The following is a 21,792-nucleotide window of genomic DNA, read 5'->3' as shown; positions in this document are numbered from 1 at the left end:
ACATCACAATCAGTCAAACAGGATGCCCCAAAAATATAAAGCCAGGGAAACTCACAAAAGACATCGTCTTGCATTCTATAATACGCAACTGTGGTCCCCTTATATCCATGAGTGAAGTGAATCCAGCCGTGTAAAACATTTACATACGCAAACGCACGATAATGCCGACAAATTGAAAAAGAAATACGCCAAAAAGCATCTCTGCATCAATGGAAGTCGCTTGTTGCTAGTTGTCTGTTTATTTGTAAACAGGAAATATGAATCTAAACTAGTAAAATTATTTTTTCTAGGCTTTAAACCAACCTAACTGGTTATTCACGTCTTTTTCAGCCAATTGCAGGCTTTGTTTTACCCTGCTTTAGCCTAAACGAGACCGTAAACACTAAAAAGGACCCGCCTCCCTTACCTCCGAATAACGTTAACCAATAGTTACCCATTCAAAAGATGTTTGACACATTGGTTAGTAAATAAAACGCTGGTATATATTTTACGGCATGCACCACGCGCTACTTCTACTGAGGAAAATTGTATCGTCGACTGCTTACCGTAGTAGCAAGACCTGTTGCGACTCAATATTGATTCATATATAAAGCACACCCTTTTACACAGGTGTCAAACATGCGGCCCGCGGGCCAGATCAGGCTCGCTAAGGGATTGAATCCGGCCCGCGAGACAACACTCAGAGAAGCGCAAGAGAAAAACAAGCTGCAGGTTGAAATATGTCAACTTGGTGTTGCCAAAGCCAGGTGCCTCGAACAAAGACACTGTACTTGTATTTATTTCTCTCTCTCTCTCTCTCTCTTTTCCACCCCATTTCTCCCACTCTGTTTCTGTCTCTTTCACTCTCTGTGTCTCTCTTTTTCTCTTCTTTTGTTGCTCTTTGTCTCTTTCTCTCTCTGTGTCTTTTAACCTCTTTTGCTCTAACTTCCTTTTTTCCTTTTCTCTCTTCTCTATCTCTCTTCATACCCTTCGTGCTTTCTTTTCCCTTTTCTATCCTTCTGTCTTTCTATTTCTCTTTGGATTTTTTTCTTCCTCTCCCTTTCTTTTCCCCCTCTCTCACGACTTTTCATCTTTTGTTTCTCACGCTCTCTCCTTCTCTCTCTTTCTTTGTCCCGCCCTCTCTCCTTTTCCCTCCCTTCTCTTCTTATTTCTTTATTTCTCTTTTTCTTTCTCTTTAATTTACTAGTCTGGCCCCCGACAGAATGTGTTTTATCATGTGGCCCCCGAGTTAAAATGAGTTTGACACCCCTGCCCTATTATAAGCTTTTGAAAAAATTGAAGGCTTTTAGGTTAGTCTTATAGTGCGGAAAATACGGTAACTGCAAATTTGGGTTTCAATGCTCACTACATTTATAAGTACAAGTGAGAGTATTTATTCCTTATTTATGCTTGTTATTCAGTTTTTTAGTCCTGTCACGTGTAAAGAAATTGTTATATTGTTAATCGCGTTCTAATTAAGCGCACTTTGTTGCTAACACTGTTTGCGGCACTTTTGTTATAGTTGCCTTATGTAAAAAAATATATGTGCATTTGTGTCTATCCAAAAAGAATAATCAGACACCAGACTTGAAGAATTGTCACATTTGCTTATTATTGTTTATGTCAGCTGCTCGTTTTTTTTAATTTTCACATGGCTTGTTTGCTTGTGCACTTCACGCAGTTTTTCAAAGGATTTAGGAATCTGAAAACAGAGTTATTGCTAATCTGTCAAATATTTGTATCATCAGCACTGCAATAAAGTTTTGTATGTTTTAATTGCGTTTTTTTAACTCTTTTCTTATCAGGCATGGCTTTGGGATTTTCCTCGTTCCCACAAGGTGGCAGTGTTGTACATGCTAAATTCCCACTTGTTCCCAATGGCAGACAATAAGTTGCTCGAAGGCCGGAGTCTGTTTTTGCTCGGAGACAGCAAACAACAGAAAACAAGGAGCTACCAGTTTTCTACGCATTTATAGAATCATTTAATAGGTATGTTACTATTGTGCTTTGACCGGGAATTATTCATGTATTTGAAGACTATGATCGTGCCATTCAGAAATAACATTTCCTAGAAAATCACAGTAACCCATCATTGGTGAGCTATTATTTAGAACTGCTACGCGGGCCACTCATGGGTTTACCTGGTGCAAATCAAGTTCCTCAACATGAGACTCTGCGATTCATTATAATCAACGAGATAAATGATAAGATGGAATAATGAAACAATAATATATTGATGCAATCAAAACTAAAGTGACAGCATTCTGGGTTAAGATTGAAATTGTATCATGAATTAACATGAAAAATGGGTTTAAAGTTGAAACAGTTCAAATTTAAAGTGTGTTGTATACAGGAGCCATGTAGGGTGATGCTTTGTGAGGTGAAATTGTTTTGTAATTATTTTATATTGTTTATATTAGTTTGGCAGGTTTCCACGTTAGGAAGTCAAGTCATGTTTATTTGTGACGCCCTTAATCACAAGGAGTCTCAAACGGCTGCACAGACCTGACTTTTGCAAACCACAAACTATTATGACACCATCCCCTGATATAAAACCTATGAGGGCAAGGTAAAACTCAAAACCTCAACATGAAGAAAGTCAGGACAAGTCATGTTAATTTGTATAGCCCTTAATCACAAAAACTCTCAAAGGTCCAGACAACAGACTATTACAAACTCTTAGTACACCAGACCCTGATCTAATACCGACATGAGGGCAAGGAAAAACTCAAAACCTCAGCATGAGGAAAGTCAAGTCATGTTTATGTGTATAACCCTTAATCTCAAGGAGTCTCAAAGGGCTGCACAGACCGGAATTTTGCAAACCACAGACTAGTATTACACCATCCCCTGATCTAAAACCTATATGAGGGCAAGGAAAAACTCAAAAACTTCAGCATGAGGAAAATGAAGGAACCTTGAAGGGAGAGCACATGAAGTCATCTCCCTTCCAGGATGAAGTGGCACAAAACGGTTGTTATCCTCCAAATAAAACAAAATATCAGCCATCTGCTAAGCAGCTAATGATCAAGTGGGCTGAGCTCTTTCAGTGATTTATCCATTAATTCATTCGAGTGAATGCACATAATGAACCGTACCAGTGTTAAGATCCTGGATTATAAATAACCTTTTTTTTCGAGTGGGAGGGTAATTTTTGGAGTAAAATAACACATTTGGGATTCAGTACAGTGGAAAATTGTTAAACAGAAAAGACCGATATAAGTTTTAAACACTTTAAAAATAGATCATTTTGCATATTTCTAACTTTTGACTAATTAGCAAATTCGTTTCTCTGAAATGATTTTTGTGTTTTATTTTTTTGTGGAAAATATACGCTCCTCGGAAATGTCAGGTTCTAGCATATACAATAAACATATACACAATATAAGATTTTAGAAAATAGCGTACAGCAACCCTACTTCCAAAAATTAACTTGGTAATAACATAGAAACAACATGCTAATAACATGATAGACTGTTATTCTTTTAGAAATGCATATCAAACTAGGTGCCCTTTGTGCTAATTGGTAACAAAAAGTAGCTCTCAGCTTGAAAAAGGCTGAAGACTCGGTTACACGTATTTTCAGAATTCAAAGTCTTAAGTTACTCAACTGCATGTACCTTCTACCCTAAATGTAACACTGACTTGAGCTAAATGAACAAAACATGAATGATAGAAGAAACAAGATAGAGTGGAATACCAAGTTCGAACTTAAAATGCACGAGGATGCAGGGAACGTACTAGTGTGGATCGTACAACTTCACGGTTATCCAACAGCAACGAGCTCTAAAAGAACAAAACATGGAAGGTAGAAGACACAAAAAACATTCCCACACGTGGGGAAAAGAACACACATGCAATGACAAACTGAGCATGAAATATAATGCAGGCACACTAAAATATTCTGGTTATGTTGGAGCACCAACTGGTTCTAACTGAACAAAACAAAGGAGAAAGATGATGAAGAGAATGTGATCACATGTGCATAAAAAATGACATAACATTCCGAAAGCAACCAGCTCTGACACTACAAAACATGAAAGTAAGACGACCGAAAAAAAATAATCCCATATGTGGACAGAACAACGAAGGTTCCATGACAAACAGACCATGAAGTATACTGGAGACACACTAGCTAGCTGTAACTGAACAAAACATAAAAGACAACCCGGGATATATTTGACCGCTAATTCAGTAACAAATTCAAGAAGGAAAGACGATGTAAAATGAGTTGGGAACTAACTTTCTTTAACTAAACGCAACATGAATGTCATGATTACCGATGTGATGCATTTGTGCCCGCTCCTTTGGTACCAACTGCCTCGGACTCTGATTGGCTCCCTGTCACTATTTAAACCCACGTCTATCCGTCACCTGTTGTCAGTCCGTCTGCGAACCTCGGTGTACTCTAGGCAAGCTTTTTCAACCCTGACTCCCACCTGTTTTTGCTCCTGTCTGTTTCCCGGCTTCGACCCGTTTTTTGATCCTGACCACGTCTACTCTCCTCTCCTGGCTTTCGACTTGTTTGTTTCTGATCCCGACCACGTTTTTTGCTCTCCTGTCCCGGCTACTGACCCTTTTTTTCCGTTCCCGACACCGCCAAGTTCCACTTCCGCGTTCAGAGCGACCTGCTTCCCGTGTCCAGCGGTCACCGGGTCATTAGTGCAACCCTTTCCTTTCTTCCCATAAAACAAAGAAACGTAACGACATCAAATAACAAAACTTCCTCTGAAAGCACCAAAAACATAAGCTGACACCATAATCAAAAACATGTTAATTTGTGCTCACAAGTTAAAACACGGGCAGCACGGCGGAGCAGTGGTTAGCGCGTGTGCGGCACAGGTCTTGGAAACCTCCTGTGTGGGTTCAAATCCAGCTATCGGACTTCCTGTGCGGAGTTTGTATGTTCTCCCCGTGCTTGCGTGGGTTCCCTCCCACATTCCAAAGACATGCATTTCAGGTGGATTGGCCGGTCCAAATTGTCCCTAGGTGTGAATGAGCGAGCGAGTTGTCTGTCCCTGTGTGCCCTGCGATTGGCTGGCAACCAATTCATAGTGTCCCCTGCCCACTGCCCGAAGATAGCTGGGATGGGCTCCAGCACCCCCGCGACCCTACTGAGGATAAGCGGTGCAGCTAATGAGATGAGATGAGAAGTTAAAACGAAGACGTAAAATAATCCATTATCTAGTGGCGCCACTGGAACTTGTAAGCTAAATTTAGTGTATAGGCAGGATTTTGTCGGAAATTCTGTTTCAATTCCAGGAATATTTGACCTTTGAGGTTGAGCTGTACACAACATGGCGCAACCGCTTCCCCCCCCGTCGCTCCTTGATTTGAATGTAGAAGCCCAACCAACTTCTCAAAGAGCGGGGGCGCAGCGGTCTTGTGGAAAGGCGGCTTGTTTATTGTCGAGGCGCGTTCGATGCCTCCATAGATTGCGGCAAGAACCAGAGCGAGTTCGGTTGTTGTAATTAGAGAGGTCCCTTAAAAAAACAAAAAATAGCGGCACAGTGCACTAGCGGTTAGCACGTGTGCCTCACAGTCTCCATTTAGGAGTCGGTCTTTCTTGTTTTGTGTGATTGCATGATGCAGAATAGACATACCATATTTTCCGGACTATAGGCGCACTTAAAAAAACCCAAATTACCGTAAATTCCGGACTATGGAGCGCACCAGATTATAAGCCGCATCCACCACATTTTAGGAGGAAAACCGATTTTGTACTTACACAAGCCGCACCTGTATATAAGCCGCATGCGCCCACATTAAAGCATGTAACACAAACACAAAATTAACCCGAACCCGACTTTCAGTCCCGCAATTGAAACTGAATGTGGGGTTTTGGGGTTTTTAAGGGTTATTGTTCTATCTTCGTTATTCATTATCCATTATCCGTTATCGGTCAGTCCTTCATTAAAGTACACAGTCCCAAATTCACAGCCGGCAAAATGAATGGAAAATGATACCGGTAAGTTAAGGTTTGATGCAGACCTGCAGAGTCCAGGTCCCGTTGAAAGTAATCCAAAGGAAAAAGTGTATATTTCCAAAGGTAAGAGTGGGAAAAAAAAATATATCCACTATTTTCCGCCGCGTCCACAAACACGTCTCACCTTTACTCCACTTCCCGTCACCCCCCGTTGTTTTCGCCCCTTCTTTTTGATTCGCCCGTGGAAAACATCAGAACAAGTCTCTAAAATAAATACATTACAAAAATATACAGTTGCAAATACATATTATACATGGTTACACATATTTACAAAGAAAGACGTTACACCGAGAGAGTTTTCAAAGCTTTAATAATAATATAACTTTCATCCGGGCAGTTAATGGTGGCAACACGCTAGCAACACAGGAAACGGGTCTGTTAAAAAAAACATACCGTACTTGCAAAAATCACGGTAAACCGTCCTCATCTTCCTCCTTAGAACTGAAGTCATCAAAGTCCTCTTCCTCAGTGTCGGAAAGAAACTGTCATTTAGACGTCGTCCCACGCTCCCGCAGCCTCACTCGCTTTCGCTCCTGATTCTGTGCCCTCCAGACTGGCTTTTCGGAACCCGTTGGTGATGGTGGATTTTTTGATGCTGCCCCACGCTGTCAGGATCCACTTCGCAGACTTGCAAAAAAGTTGCCTTTCGCATGCGGCCAGTTTTAGTGAAAGATTTCTCGCCGCTCGTCAAGCTAAGAAGCTGCAGTCTTCCTCGGCACATATATTCCACCGGTCTATATCTTACCTTTGTACTCGAGCGCCGCTGGAAAAATTACATAAATTGGCCGCATCACTGAATAAGCCGCAGGGTTGAACGTTTGGGAAAAAAGTAGCGGCTTATAGTCCGGAATTTATGGTAGCCAGAAATTGGAAAGGACGTGTTAAAATTTTATGCGTCTTATATTACGGAACATACGGTGGATAACACTAGAAATGCAGAGTTACAAGAAATCGTACCGCCTACGGTAATTGTACTGCCTTTGAGAAACATATAGAGGTGTCCTGGAGTGCCCTCTTGTGGTGAACATGTGAATTATTTGTGGTTAAAAAGAAACAAGAGAAAGTGCATAACTCCTCCTTTATCATTGCTTTGGACAGTAATTGTCCGTAAGTGTGAAATGTTCTGTGGTTACTTGAATGTCTATGGTAACATTTTGAGCTTGGAGGCATTGACGGAAGTGTTAAGGATATTTGGGGTGGGTGGCAGCCAGTGTTCCCTCTAAGCTGCGCACTGCTCGCACATTCTCAGCGCACAAAAATGAGGGCTCAAAATGACTAATTAAGAAGCGACTTAAGTCGAAGTTACAGTGCATGAAAGTAAAAATACACGGGTTCCCCTGACGTTGTGTCCTAAATGCGGTATTTTGAAGTCGACTCGAAGTATAACGAAGTTGAGTAAAGTTAGTAAAGTTTGTCGAGAACCGGCTTCTTCGGCTGGGCTGACTAAAAGCAACCGGCTCTTTCGGGTCCTAAAGGTTGTTTTTGCTTCTTTCATCCCAACATGACCAAATATTATGTAAAATTATGCACAAAATGACTTAAAGGAAGGGGGGAATAGAACAAAAAAGAAAAAAATACCAAAATGAAAAAGTAGTGGAAGGCTGAGGAAAAAAAAGAAACAAGAGGAAGAGAAAAAAGAAGGAAAAAAGCCAGAAAAAAAAGAAAAGATAGAAATGTAGGAAAAAAGTAAATAGAGAACAAAAAGAAAAAAGTAACAGCTTGGAGAAAATAAACACAATGAGATTTTTTTTAAAGGAATTTAAAAAAAAAGGAGAAAAAAAAACACGGAAAAAGGAATAAAAAGTTTGTGTTGCTTTCAAATAACTTCCAATGATATCAAGTGAATCTTGTTGCCAACATTGTACTTCCACTAAAAAATGTGATTAAGTACAGTTCTGTATCGTACAACCGACTAAATAAGCCCCCCAAAATGTTAATATTATGCGACAAAATATATCAGAAAATAAAAACCTTTGCAATAGTACATGAGTCAATTCATTCAAAAAAGAAAAATAATTTTGCATTGCCGGAAACTCAGCAAAATGTAACTTGATGTCAAGTTTTGGGCATGTTTAATAATTAATTGTCTTGCCACACTTGGGATTGCTGTTGCTCACTGTTGTTTCAAGCGTTGCTCACTGACTTTGTGTGAACGCTCAGACCCGTGGAAAATTAGAGGGAGCATTGGTGGCAGCTTGCTGGGTGCAGTGCAAAGCTTGTATGAGGATAGTAGAGCTTGTGTAACAACTATTTCAAGTAGTTTTGCAAAAAATGGTACTGACCCTGGCCTATAATTACACAAGCTTTCCGGGTCAAGGTTAGGTTGCTTAAACATGGGTTTAATGCCAGCAGACTTGAAGGCTACCGGACCAATACCCGAGGAGAGCGACATATTAATAATATTCAAAACCGAAAGCCATAAGATCCCAAACAGATCTATTACCAGTGAAGCCGGAAACGGATAAAGCACGGCTGTAGTTTGTTTGGCCCTACTGACCATCTGTCTTAGACTATCAAAGGACAGATCACCCAAAAATTTCAGTCGAATCTTTAAGGTAGGACGAAGTTGCAGATCTTCATTTAAAATTTCTTCCTGGATAAGTTGAATGTTTTTATTAAAGAATACCATAAAGTCATTGGCAGAATAGTTGGAGCTATTAGGATTACAGTAAGTTGCTGTCCTAGCAAGTGTCACCATTGCGTCTGTCACGGTTGCCATGGCGCCCAATTGGCCCCGCCCATGTGGCGCCAGCTGCAGCTTGTTGACAGATTGGCTCCCTGTCAGTATTTAAACTCTGTCCTGTCAGTCCCCTTTGGTCGGTCCGTCTGCGAAGCTCTGTTTTTACACGGCAAGCCCTTTTTTGCCTGTCCTGTTTTTTTGCCCCTGTTTGTCTCCCACTACAATCTGTTTTGATCTCGACCACGTCTGCTCTCCCGTCCCGAATTACGACCTGTTTTGATCTCGACCGCGTCTACTCTCCTTTCCTGGCTTTCGACTTGTTTCCGATCCCGACTACGTTTTTGCTCTTCCTTTCCTGGCTACTGACCCGTTTTATCAATTCTCGACACCGCCATCGCTTGCCACGGAAGTTCCACTTCCCCGTTCAGAGCGACCTGCTTCCCGCGTCCAGCAATCTCCAGATCTTAGGTGAAACCCCCTTCCTTTCCTTCTAATAAAACTTGTGAGATACGTTACGCGAGTGTGTCCTGTTTCCGTTCTGGTCCCGAACAATGATTTCGTAATTTTTTTTATGTGCAGCTATAATCTTAGAGAAAAACAATGGTTTAGCTGAGGCACATGCTAGCTCTACTTGGGCGTACGAAAAAGGATACTTGTAAGTGAGCATAGCACAGTAACCACTTGTGAATAAATTCATTTTAGTGGTTAAACCACATCTCAATGTTAATTTATTTTCTATGAAATAAATTACTTTAAATGTGTCTATTTCTGGCAGCACGGCGGCGCAGTGGTTAGCGCGTGTGCGGCACAGTTCTAAGGTCTCTGGAACCTCCTGTGTGGGTTCAAATCCAGCTACCGGACTTCCTGTGCGGAGTTTGTATGTTCTCTTGCGTGGGTTTCCTCCGGGCACTCCGGTTTCCTCCCACATTCCAAAGACATGCATTTCAGGTGGATTGGCCGGTCCAAATTGTCCCTAGGTGTGAATGAGCGAGTTGTCTGTCCCTGTGTGCCCTGCGATTGGCTGGCAACCAGTTCAGGGTGTCCCCTGCCTGCTGCCCGATGATTGCTGGGATGGGCTCCAGCACCCCCGCGACCCTACTGAGGATAAGCGGTGCAGCTAATGAGTTGAGATGAGGCGTCTATTTCTTAAACAACCATCCCTCTTACTGACTGTAGTTTTAATTCCATGAGCCTTATAGTCCAGTGCGCCTTATCTATGAAAAAATATAACAAATACATTTTTTGGGAGTGTGCCTTATAATCTGGTGCGCCTTCTAGTGCAGAAAATATGGTAACTCTTCTTTATTTCCTGACGATTCTCTCTGATTTGGTCTGCTTAATAGGGGGGTCTGCTTTTCCTGAACGACTCTAGCAGTCAGGGCGGGACCACCGTGCATACTCTCACGCTCAAACATCCCAATTACAGCCTTTTGACACATGTGCACAATAAGTCACACATGCATCGTAGAACCCTGGTTGGACGTAAACCCCGTCTAAGTATAAACCAGACCGCTTTAAAAAATGCCGCCGAGGTTTACTCGCACCCCGAAATAGTTTATCAACACAACGCCCAGTTACCAAATTGGAGCGCGTTGCTAATTTCGTAGCGGATTACTCCGATAATAAATAAACAAACAGGTTTAAAAACGTTCGGGGTGACCCTTGCTCGGAAAACACGTTCCCATCAGGCTGATGACTCTCTCTGTTCCCTGGAGCGTGATGATACGTTTGACAATAGTAACGTACTCTTGGCCCGGTGGTATGTCGTTTTCTCATCAGTCACGTTTGCTGTGGTTGCGTTTGGAGGCTGCGGTTATTTTGGACGTCGGTGGTTTGCGGTGCTTTCGACAAGGGGAAATATCGCTGCGGTATGCGGAGTTTCTTTAAGACTCTTGCAACTCTGAATGCTTGAATCTATTCTGGAAGCGGGGCCTTCCTGTTGGTTATGAGCATGTACAGCCCCCCCCAACCAACCTCTTTTCGCTTGTGTAACTAGCTTGCTTGGTTAGAAGTGTGGCCAGCCAATCCAAATTTTAGAAGGTCTCTGTCAGTTTAAAATGCGATTTTAAGGTTCTGTTGGTATTATACAAAATTATGCATGGACTTGCCCTCTCATATCTTTCAGATTTAATTTCCCCCCCTATGTTCCTCCTGCTTGGAGCCTCCGCTTGGAAAAAGCTAATCTGCTAGTGATTCCTAGAGCCAAGAAGAAAACCGCAGGTTCAAGAGCAGTGTTCACTCTAAGCTGCGCGCGTGCGCAATTGTGCACTGCTCGCACATTCTCAGCGCACAAGAAAATCTAGCCGGCGCACAAAAATGAGGGCTCAAAATGACTAATTAAGAAGCGACTTAAGTCAAAGTTACAGTGCATGAAGGTAAAAATACACGGGTTCCCCTGACGTTGTGTCCTAAATGCGGTACTTTGAAGTCGAACGAAGTTGAGTAAAGTTAGTAGGGTATGTCGAGAACCGGCTTCTTTGGCTCGGCTCACTAAAAAGTGTCCTAAACGGCTCTTCAGGTTGTTTTTGCTTCTTTAATCCCAACATGACCAAATATTATGTAAAATTATGCACAAAATGACTTAAAGGAACGGGGGAATAGAACAAAAAAAGAAAAAAATACCAAAATGAAAAAATAGTGAAAAGCTGAGAAAAAAAGAAACAAAAGGAAGAGAAAAAAAAGAAAGAAACATTTAGAAAAAAGCTAGAAAAAAAGAAAAGAAAGAAATGTAGAAAAAAAGTAAATAGAGAACAAAATGAAAAAAGCAACAGCTCGGAAAAAATAAACACAATGAGATTTTTTTTCGAAGAAATTTAAACAAAAGTAGAAAAAAAAGGAAGAAAAAGTGTGTTGCATTCAAATAATTTTCAATTATTTGATATAATTGGAAATTATTTGAATGCAGTGAGATTTTTTTTTAAAGGAATTAAAAAAAAGTAGAAAAAAACACGGAAAAAAGAAGAAAAAGTTTGTGTTGCATTCAAATAATTTCCAATTATATCAAATGAATCTTGTTGCCAACATTGTACTTCCACTAAAAAATGTGATTAAATACAGTTCTGTATCTTACAACCGACTAAATAAGCCCCTCAAAATGTTAATATTATGCGACAAAATATATCAGGAAATAAAAAGAAATGGATATCTTGTGAAAGAATTGTAAGAACAAACGACGTTTGTAGGCCGTACAACCTTTGCAACAGTACGTGAGTCAATTCATTCAAAAGAGAAAAATAATTTTGCATTGCCGCAAACTCAGCAAAATGTAACTTGATGTCAAGTTTTGGACATGTTTGATAATGAATTATCTTGCCACACTTGGGATTATGGTTGCTCACTGTTGTTTCAAGCGTTGCTCACCGACTTTGTGTGAACGCTCAGACCCGTAAGGAAAATTAGAGGGAACATTGTTCAAGAGCATTCTCTATTTGGCCTCTGGAGCTGTGGAATGCTCTGCCCTCAGATTCAATCTGCAACCTCAGTGGAACTGTTTGAATCTAGGTTTAAAACACACATATATTCTATAGTTTATGAAACTTGTTCTTACAGTGTGAATTTGTACAATTTGGAGGTGGACCCATACGTGGAGTTGAGAAGGGTAGAGTGAAAATCTGGCACACCAACACTCGTTTCCGACCCCGACCACGTTTTTGCTCTCCCTGTCCCGGCTATTGACCTGTTTTTCCGTCCCTGACACCGCCACCATAAACCTGGGGGGAGTGGCTGTTGGGAATGCAAAACAACAAAAAGAAACAGTTATGACATGACCATGACGATGACAATCTCTGCTATCAGGTACATTCAATATAAAGAGCTGTAATTGCAGGTGTGGAGTAAAATTAGGCCCAGTTGGGTGCTCTCCGGCCCCTCCAGATCCCGACAAAATGTAAAGGAAATTTTCATGTTAGTCAGATTCTTAAAACCAAAACTTTCGTCAAAATTCTTTGTAGTAAAGTGGAGCGAGTGCCAATAGCAGTTAAGAGTATCGGTGCCAATAAATTCTTTTGGCGGTATCATTGTCATGATTACCGATGTGAGTCACCTGTGCCCGCTCCTTTGGCGCCAACTGCCTCGGACTCTGATTGGCTCCCTATCCCTATTTGTGCCCTCTCCTGTCTGTCCCCTTTCGTCAGTCCGTCTGCGAAGCTCAGTTAACACTAGGCAAGCCTTTTTCGACCCTGACTCCCATCTGTTTTTGCTCCTGTCTGTCCCCTGGCTTCGAACCGTTTTTGATCCTGACCACGTCTACTCTCCCATCCTGGCTTTCGACCTCTTTTGTCCCCGACCACGTCTACTCTCCTTTCCTGGCTTACGACTTGCTTCAGACCACGTTTTTGATCTCTGTCCCAGCTACTGACCCGTTTCTCCGTTCCCGACACCGCCGTCGCTCGCCCCGGAAGATCCACTTCCGCGTTCAGAGCGACCTGCTTCCCAAGTCCAGCAATCACCAGATCGTGGGCGCAACCTTTTCTCCTTCTTCCAAAAAAACTGTAAGAAACGCAACGCAAGTGGGTCCCGTCCCGTAGCTGCCTTTTAAGGGACCGTTTCATGAACAGGAACAGTTAATTGTCATAAAATAAACGCAACATCAATAGATGAATGAAAAATGTCCTGTTTAATATCGGTTTCCAGTTTCGTTCCCGTCTTTTTTTGTCCTGTTTATTATTCTCTCCAGTTTTTGTTCCCGTCTAGTTTGTCCTGTTTATTTTCGATATCCCGTTTCATTATATATCCTGTCTGTCTGTCCTGTCCTCTCCCGTATCGACCCCATGTGTTCGATATCTGCTCGGGCAATTGGTGTCCATTTCGTCGGTCTCTGACTTCCTGTCTTTCCACGCCAGACCGCTGTCTAACGTGCATGACTCCCCATTTCCCGTAAAATAAAAGGCTTGTGTGAGAACGTCACGCGTTTGGGTCCGGATCCTGTTCTGGTTCCTGACAAAATACAAAAAGAACGCCACAAATATATTTTACCGGAGCTTGACATTTAAGTGTTTTTCTTTCTAAAGATTATTAGAACCAAGTTAATACTATTGCAGGGAGCAGTCTGCCTCTATCCTCCCGTGGTTTACAGCTCGTTTCCTGTACAAAAAAACAAAAAAAAGCAAAAAGTCACAAGCGCCCCTAAAGGCTAAATATTTAAAGATACAGGTACATCCAATCTTATTTGCTGACACCACTACATTTTTTGTTAAAAGTCCAAGTCATTGTGCTTTTAGGGAAAACAATGAGTAAACATACTGCTTCTAAACTGTGAATGCAAGGAACTATTTGACTTCAGCAGCGCTGGAGAGATGCGATGGGAAGGAGGGAGGAGAGGGATTCAGGGAGGAGATATATGGAGAAGGAGGGATTGAAGTGAGAAATGTCCCTTTTTTTTTTTTAGCTGACACACTCCTTCACTCCAGACGTCCAGGACTGCACACACACGTTTTGCTGCTTGTCAGGTGAGTGAACTTTTAAATATACGGCTTCAATTTTTTTCTTAAATATATATTCGTAGGAGGCGTTTTGAAAGTTTTCTGTAGATTTAAAGTAGGTCCCGTTTTGTTATCTATTGTCGTGGAGATCTGGAGTGGTTTTCTTCTAGAGTTTGGACCGCTTTGTGAGTCCCTACGCTTGTTAACCCCCTATTAAAACATTTGCAGCCGCTTTGTGGATGTTTATATGCCTCGCAATACAAATATACCTTGATTTAGGGTTACCACCCTTTTTCAAACTGAGAGCAACTTTTCTACTCCTGATTATTACTACCGGTTTAATATATGCATTCATTTGTGTATATTATATATATATATATATATATATATATATATACCACAGCCATATCCCCCTAGTGCAGGTGTGTCAAACTCATTTTAACTCGGGGGCCACACGATAGAACAAACATTCTGTCGGGGGCCGGACTAGTAGATTAAAGAGAAAGAAAAAGAGAGATAAAGAAATAAGATGAATAGGGAGGAAAAAGGAGAGAGGGCAGGACAAAGAAAGAAAAAGAGAGAGGGATAGAGTGTGAGAAACAAAAGAGATAAAAAGAGAAGTCGTGAGAGAGGGGGAAAGAAAGGGAGAGGAAGAAAGAAATCCAAAGAGAAATAGAAAAACAAAAGGAGAGAAAAGAAAGCGCGAAGGGTATGAAGAGAGAAAGAGAAAAGAGAGAAAAGGAAAAAAGGAAGTTAGAGCAAAAGAGGTTAAAAGACAGAGAGAGAAAGAGACAAAGAGCAATAAAGGAAGAGAAAAAGAGAGATGCAGAGAGTGAAAGAGACAGAGTGTGAGAAAAGGGGTGGAAAAGAAAGAGAGAGAGAGAGAAATAAATACAAGTACAGTGTCTTTGTGAGAGGCACCTGGCTTTGGCAAAATCAAGTTGACATATTTCAACCTGCAGCTTGTTTTTCTCTTGCGCTTCTCTGTTGTCTCGCGGGCCGGATTCAATCCCTTAGCGGGCCTGATCTGGCCCGCGGGCCGCCTGTTTGACACCTGTGCCCTAGTGGGAGGTGTCTAGAGTCATTTCTGACTCTTTTTGGGAGATTGGTTCAGAGGAGGGGATTCCCAGCCCAACTAACGTGTTGGGAGTCATTAGGTGACCAAACCCCCCCAATTCCAAACCCCAATGCTGAACACCAAGCAGGGAGGCAACGGGTACCAATGTGTAAGTCTTAGGTATGACTCGGCCGAGGGTTGAACCACAAGCTCCCAGTCTCGGGGCGGGCGCCATACCCCCAAGGCCACCGAGCTGGTTAATATGCATTCATAAAACAACAAATTCTAGTATAATTACTATGTTAATATGATATCACCAGGTTGTAGTATCTGGAAGTGGGATTAATACAAGTCAAGCACGAAAACATTATGCCAGTTAGAAATCAAATTTCCAAGAAAATCACAATAGCCCATCATTGGTAAGCTATTTTCTGCCCCGGTCTGTGGGCTATTCCAATGCTCCTAAGGGGCTATCGGATGCTCGCAAGCACTGCGTTGGTTACTCCTGCAATAATTTATCTCCATCAGTGTTTCCCAAACTGTTTGAATCTATAGAATGGAATTAAAACAAAAAACAAGTAGAGTACACTTGTATCACATATTTAAAAATATGTATCTAATTTGCTCAGTTTTCATTTTTTGAATGTTTTACGTTGTTTATCAGGTTTTTTTTTCTTTTTTCGGTTTTACTTAATATATAACTTGTTTTTTTTCGACTAAATAATAAAAACACATCAACCTTCCTTTTAGTCATCATCCCTCCGATCTCCTCTTTCTTCCACTCAGTCGCTTTACTTCCACATCCTCTCACATTTAGTGACCCTATAACCAGGTTTTGCGAGACCTTTCGTTCTCCCCCTTTCTTTGCCTAGCTGTCTCTTAGGGAGTAGCCATAGAGAGTCGAGGGAGCGAGAGGACTGGGGATCCTCTCGCTCCCTCCACTTTAGTCGCCTCTATGACACGCAGCGGACCATGGTGGGAGAATTCTCTTACCGTTCAGGGGGAGAGGGCCCCTCACCACAAGACATCATTTTTTCCCCTTTTTTATTTTTATTGTATATGTTTGTCTTGAGGGCAGCACGGCGGCGCAGTGGTTAGCGCGTGTGCGGCACAGTTCTGAGGTCGTGGGAACCTCCTGAGTGGGTTCAAATCCAGCCCCCGGCCTTACTGTGTGGAGTTTGTATGTTCTCCCCGTGCTTGCGTGGGTTTCCTCCGGGCACTCCGGTTTCCTTTTACATTCCAAAAACATGCATTTCAGGTGAATTGGCCGGTCCAAATTGTCCCTAGGTGTGACTGAGCGAGTGAGTTGTCTGTCCCCGTGTGCTCTGCGATTGGCTGGCAACCAGTCCAGGGTGTCCCCTGCCCACTGCCCGATGATTGCTGGGATGGGCTCCAGCATCCCCGCGACCCTACTGAGGATAAGCGGTGCAGCTGATGAGATGAGATGTTTGACTTGCTGTCGGTCGCCCCTTTTGAGGGATATGACCAAGGTAGATAGATAGATAGAAATAATAAAAATGCATGTGAGATTAGAAGAAATCCCAATTTTTACATTAAGATTTGAGCTTGTAGTAAAATGGGAAAAATAATTTGTCAATTAAAATTGGACAGCGCAAAGAACACTGATGCAGATCAAAACCAAGTGTCTCTTAGCTTGTTGAAAGAGATTCCATACACCTTTGATGATTGTCAGGAGCAGAACGGAAACAGGACCCAATTGTGTAACGTTTACCACAAGTTTTATTGAAAGAAAGAGGAAGGGCTGCACCCACAATCCGATGTTCGCTGGACGCGGGAAGCAAGTCGTTCTCGCACTCGGATTGTGATCCGGATACAGAAGTGGATCTTCCGTAGCGAGCGATGGCGGTGTCATGGACGGAAAAAAACAGTTCGATAGCCGGGACAGGGAGAGCAAAAACGTGGTCCGATCGGAAACGAGTCGTAAGCCAGGACAGGAGAGTAGACGTAGTCGGGATCAAAAATGGGTCATGAGCCGGGACGGGAGAGCAGACGTGGTCAGGATCAAAACAGGTCGTAGCCGGAGACAAATGGGAGCAAAAATGGGACAGGCGGGAGTCAGGGTCAAAAAAAGCTTGCCTTGCATACACAGAGGTTCGCAGACAGACTGACAACAGGGGAGTAACAGGACTGGGTATAAATAGGGACAGGGAGCCAATCAGAACCCGCAGCAGTTGACGCCAAATGAGCGGGCACAGGTGATTCACATCGGTAATTATGACAATAATATAATTGGTTTGATTCTAAAACTAAGCAGACATCTGTCTTGGATGTCCAGAAAATGTCATAGTTCTTCTATTAACAAGAAATGAATGAATGAAAAAGGTCTGTCTCACCTCTAATCCTTTGGTATTGCAGTGACTTCAGACATTTTTTTCTGACAAAAATACTTTGTGTTTTATGAGCATTGAAATAAGCATAATTGAACGACTGTAATGGTAAGTCCACTCTCTGAATCACTCACCTTTTTGAACTTCCTTATGTAAAAGTAAAAAGAAGTTAAACTCTGTCCAATCATAAGTGTCGGCGGTGAATGAGTAGTTGGCACATTTGACTCACGGTTCTTAGGTTTAGGGATTTGACTTGTCTGTGGTTTTGCCTTGTGGGAGTTGCATGTTCTCCCTTTGAGAGTTTAGATTACTTTTTTGCACAATGCACACATGGCTAACTCAATGAATTAACTGTTTATAGATGTAATCAGTGTTCCCTCTAAGCTGCGCGCGTGCGCAATTGCGCACTGCTCGCACATTCTCAGCGCACAAGAAAATCTAGCCAGCGCACAAAAATGAGGGCTTAAAATTACTTATTAAGAAGCGACTTAAGTCAAAGTTACAGTGCATGAAGGTAAAAATACACGGGTTCCCCTGACGTTGTGTCCTAAATGCGGTACTTTGAAGTCTAACGAAGTTGAGTAAAGTTAGTAGAGTTTGTCGAGAACCGGCTTCTTGGGCTCGGCTCACTAAAAGGAACCGGCTCTTTCGGGTCCTAAACGGCTCTTCAGGTTGTTTTTGCTTCTTTAATCCCAACATGACCAAATATTAAGTAAAATTATGCACAAAATGACTTAAAGGAAGGGGGGAATAGAACAAAAAAGAAAAAAATACCAAAATGAAAAAGTAGTGAAAAGCTGAGGATAAAAGAAACAAAAGGAAGAGAAAAAAAAGAAGGAAACATTTAGAAAAAAGCCAGAAAAAAAAGAAAGAAATGTAGGAAAAAAGTAAATAGAGAACAAAAAGAAAAAAGCAACAGCTCGGAAAAAATAAACACAATGAGAGTTTTTTTTAAAGAATTTTAAAACACAGAAAAAAGAATAAAACGTTTGAGTTGCGTTCAAATAATTTCCAATTATATCAAGTGAATCTTGTTGCCAACATTGTACTTCCACTAAAAATGTGATTAAATACAGTTCTGTATCTGACAACCGACTAAATAAGCCCCCAAAAATGTTAATATTATGCGACAAAATATATTAGGAAATAAAAAGAAATGGATATCTTGTGAAAGAATTGTAAGAACAAACGACATTTGTAGGCCGTACAACCTTTGAGTCAATTCATTCAAAAGAGAAAAATAAATGTCACTTGATGTCAAGTTTTGGACATGTTTGATAATTATTTATCTTGCCACACTTGGGATTATGGTGGCTCACTGTTGTTTCAAGCGTTGCTCACCGACTTTGTGTGAACGCTCAGACCCCTGGAAAATTACAGGGAACATTAGATGTAATATTCGTCTTTCTTCAACTTTTGGGGCAAAAATAACATATATCAATCGAAAATGATTTATAGTTATTATTCCACTTTTGTATGGTCTTCGTGTAATAGTAGGTCCCTTAATTCAAGTCCCAGGGTGTTATTTTTGACCACTAGATGGCACTGTATTGTCTAATGTGAACAGAAACCAGTGCCAAGAGCCCAGCATAGTAGCAAAATGGCAGACAAACATGGTGGCGACTTCTAGTTAGGGATTCCTTTGTGTAAACGAAATACACATTCTCAACCTTTGATTTATAATACAAATTAGTCAAGTCAAGTCATGTTTATTTGTGACGCCCTTAATCACAAAGAGTCTCAAAGGGCTGCACAGACCACAGATTATTGCAAACCACAGACTACCATTACACCGTCCCCTGATCTAAAACCTACATGAGGGCAAGGAAAAACTCAAAAACTTCAACATGAGGAAAATGAAGAAACCTTGAGAAGAGACCGCACATGAGGTAATCCAACCTTGCACCAAATTAGTGTTGGTATGATAGTTCATGTAATTTTGCATGGTATCCTAATCAATGCTTTTTTTTTTACTCCTGGAAGGCACTTAATACTTCACACTGTCACTTTAACCTAACTGAGTTTTTTTTGATCATACTGTTAGAGAGTAGTAAAATTAAAGTAAAGTGCGGTTCATTTCTGTGCGAAAACACATACCAAATTCCAAAACTCCTTTAGGTCGTAATTTGACTTTAAACTGACCGGCCACTAAACTGGTAGGGTCCAAAGCGCAGATCAGGGGCCGTATGTTCACTCTCATAAATGCTGGGCTAAAAGACACCAGGGTAACATTAAATATCGATAAAAGGCATTGAGAACATGATTGATAACTCCTGGTTAAAATTCAACCAAGGTTGTAGGGTTGAAAATGAAACAAACTTTTTATTATTATTTTTTTAAATAAAGCAATTTTCCCCAAGATAAATCATAGTTAAAAGATAAAAAAATAACAATAACACAGCCTGCCCAAGAACAAGGGGGATTTAGACAAGAAATTTCCGAACCGTTTATTTATTAGGTCTTTTTTTTGGCAAATATATTTAAATGTAGCCAACGAATCTTATGTTGAAATAGGTTTAACTCAATTTCTGCAAGCCCTTTTTTAAAAGTGCCGACATTTTTTTGATTAATGACTTATTCTCCAAAAACCCAAACAAATATTACATCTTTACCTATACACAGAATCATAGTAACAATATTTAGAAATTAATTTTCATTCACTAGGAAAAAAGAATAAATGCTCTATGAAATCAGGAAATTTGACCATTTTTGACAAAGCCAAACTTATTTGCAAAACGGCTAATGTGTCAGAACCACAACAGGAGGAGGACCCAAATGCGTAACTTTTACTCACAAGTTTATTGAGATATAGAGGAAAAACAAACGCCTGGTGCTCGCCGGACGAGGGAAGCGAGTCGCTTACGGGATCGGAGCGTGATCGGAATGCGGAGGTTGATCTCCCGGAGTGGGAGATCGTAGCGTGGTCAAACGGGAAAAACGTGTCGATAGCCGGAGCTGGGATCAGAGCGTGGTCGGTGGTCAAAAACGGGTCATTAGCCTGGACGGGAGATCAGAGCTTGGTCGGTGGTCAAAAAGGGGTTGTAGCCGGAGCGGGAGATCAAAAGGAACAAACGGGTCGATAGCCGGAGACAAACAGTGAATAGGGAACAGACGAGTGGTATACGGATGAAAACCGGGACCGACGGGAGCCGGAGTCAAAATGCTTGCCTTGAGTATGCAGAGGTTCACTGACGGAGAGACTGGCGTACTTAAATAGGAGGGGAATTAATCAGGCAACAAGCAGCAGCTGGCGCCAAACGAGCAGGCACAGGTGAGGGCAATGAGTAATCATGACACAATGAGAATATAAGGAAGTCATAAATGGTTGATGTCAAACTAAAACAGGACTTTGATTCATTCTGTGGCATTTTTTAAGACCTTCTATAAGGAAATGTCAAAGACGTGAACATCTGTCTTTGGCATTTAGTAAGATAAACTTAAACTACAAAAAAACAAAACAAAAACAGAAAAGAGGGATAAACTTGGCAGCTTTGCTACACTCCCACACCACCCCAAACATTTCTAAGAAAAAATACCCAGTCTGCCCAGTTTGGAGGTTACTGCCGGCTTGTGATACCGTAGCAGAACACTCCAGTTTTACACATTCACAGTGAGGTATGAGCCAAGAAGATCAAGGAACAGAGAAGATAAGGTTATAAAACAAGGGGGATAAGGCTATAGTTATAATTTACATGGTATTTACACAAGAAATGTCGGCATGTGGGATGTTACATACAGTGTTATCGTGATACCGTTGGTATTGTAAGGGTTGTGCAAGATTGCATTTGGTGCAAAGTCATCATGAAAGAAAAAGAGAGATAAAGAAATAAGAGAAAGAGGGAGGGAAAAGGAGAGAGGGCGGGACAAAGAAAGAAAAAGCGAGGGAGAGAGCGTGAGAAACAAAAGAGATAAAAAGTCGTGAGAGAGGGGGAAAAGAAAGGGACAGGAAGAAAGAAATCCAAAGAGAAATAGAAAGACAGAAGGAGAGAAAAGAGAAAAGAAAGCGCGAAGGGTAGGAAGAGAGAAAGAGAAAAGGAAAAATGGAAATTAGAGCAAAATAAGTTAAAAAGACACAGAGCGAGAAAGAGACAAAAAGCAACAAAGGAAAAGAAAGAGACACAGAGTGAAAGAGACAGAGAGTGGGAGAAAGGGGGTGGATGAGAGAGAGGGAGAGAGAGGGAGAGAGAGGGAGAGAGATACAAGTGCAGTGTCTTTGTTCGAGGCGCCTGACTTTGGCAACTTCAAGTTGACATATTTCAACCTGCAGCTCATTTTTCTCTTGCGCTTCTTTGAGTGTTGTCTTGCGGGCCGGATTCCAACCC

The 21,792-nt window shown here is 41.5% G+C and overlaps 1 protein-coding gene across 1 annotated transcript in view; it reads left to right on the top strand.

Moving 5' to 3' along the window:
- Positions 1-14,022: 14,022 nt before the first annotated feature.
- The window catches only part of loxl4 (lysyl oxidase-like 4), a 55,683-nt gene continuing 47,913 nt past the window's right edge, over positions 14,023-21,792 (top strand). The window contains exon 1 of the mRNA XM_088350817.1: positions 14,023-14,092. The gene's annotated coding sequence lies outside the window, so the exon portion shown is untranslated. The remainder of the gene's footprint in view (positions 14,093-21,792) is intronic.

The sequence above is a fragment of the Urocampus carinirostris genome, chromosome 13 (genome assembly GCF_059441175.1).
Source record: "Urocampus carinirostris isolate Australia breed hairy pipefish chromosome 13, RoL_Ucar_1.0, whole genome shotgun sequence".
Taxonomy (NCBI): domain Eukaryota; kingdom Metazoa; phylum Chordata; class Actinopteri; order Syngnathiformes; family Syngnathidae; genus Urocampus; species Urocampus carinirostris.
Note: the sequence above shows the minus strand (reverse complement) of the source record. Positions and strands in the feature narration are given on the sequence as shown.